Source organism: Mytilus galloprovincialis, chromosome 3 (genome assembly GCF_965363235.1).
Source record: "Mytilus galloprovincialis chromosome 3, xbMytGall1.hap1.1, whole genome shotgun sequence".
NCBI lineage: Eukaryota > Metazoa > Mollusca > Bivalvia > Mytilida > Mytilidae > Mytilus > Mytilus galloprovincialis.
The window spans coordinates 46,637,853-46,639,220 of NC_134840.1; positions in this window are offsets into that span (position 1 = coordinate 46,637,853).

Below are 1,368 nucleotides of genomic sequence, written 5' to 3' on the forward strand. Positions count from 1 at the left end.
TTGGGGTTAATGATCTAAGTTATGGATTGAAGTGGTGGAGTTACTTTTTAATTTGTCTAGTCAATTCTTTGAGTGTTGTTTTCTTTTCAAAAGGATCCTTCTGTTTGGATTTTAAATTGGTGATGCCTTTATCTGTTCCTGAGAAGGTGACTTGACAATTTTTTCATTGAAATAGCAATGCTGTGGGCCTGAGACTGATTTGTTGGGTCTTTTTAAAGATGAGTTGCCTTTACACACTTGAGTCATGGAATCTTAATTTAAAATTCATGTGTATTTCTATTGTCTTTTTTCTTACCTGGTTTTGTTTGATATTTGTTCCCTTCCTATTGGTGATACCTAAATTTCTTTAAGCTATTCACACTTTGATTCATGTATTATTCACATTAATGTTGCTTAACTTTTAACAAAGTTTTTTTTGTTCCCATTATGGACTGCTCCCATTAAATCTGCAAAAATCTTCATAAATTTGTTTTAAAATCTGACATCAAATTTCCAATTTCAATCCATAGATTTTTAATTAAAAGCAAACATTTCTATTTTAATGATGTAAAATAATACGGCCACCGACATCTAACAGTATGCATCATTCAAAGTGGTGATCTAAGTGAAAACAAGATTGCGTCCCCAGTACATGGATGCCCAATCTGCACTATCATTTTCTATGTTCAGTGGACTTTGAAAATTGGAGAAAATCTCTAATTTGGCATTAAAATTAGAAAGATCAGATCATAGGGAACATGTATACTAAGTTTCAAGGTGATAGGACTTCAACTTCATTAAAAACTACCTCGACCAAAAACTTTAACCTGAAGTGTGACAGATGGACGAATGGAAGAACGGACGAACAAATGGAAGCACAGATCAGAAACATAATGCCCATAAATGGGACATTAAAAAAAAAAACAACACAAAAAGTTTAAATAACAGTTACCTCACCACCTTGTAGGCTGTAAAATGACAATTTTTCAATGTAACAGATTGGTTAATACACCAGAAACAAAGTTGAACATCATTTAATTAGAAATTTTTATATCAACAACATAAAGGTTTTCTTGGGGAAAAAATCTATGGATTTGAATGGACTCTCAGCAGAATATGTTACAGCTGTGTATGTCAAATGTGTTGAATAAAACTTGGTTATCTGAAAATCAAACTTAAAAATTCTCATTTCTGTAGATAACAGAAAAAATAAGTTTTTACTAAAATTTAAGCTGAGAATTTATAATTAGGAACAAAAACACACATCAGAATACTTCACAGACTGACAGACCAGAATTTTTGTCCACCCTATGACCACTTCAGATGTTGAAGAATGTAAAACCAAATCCTCTTCAGCACTTAAAGGTTGTCATTAAAAGAAATAAGAAA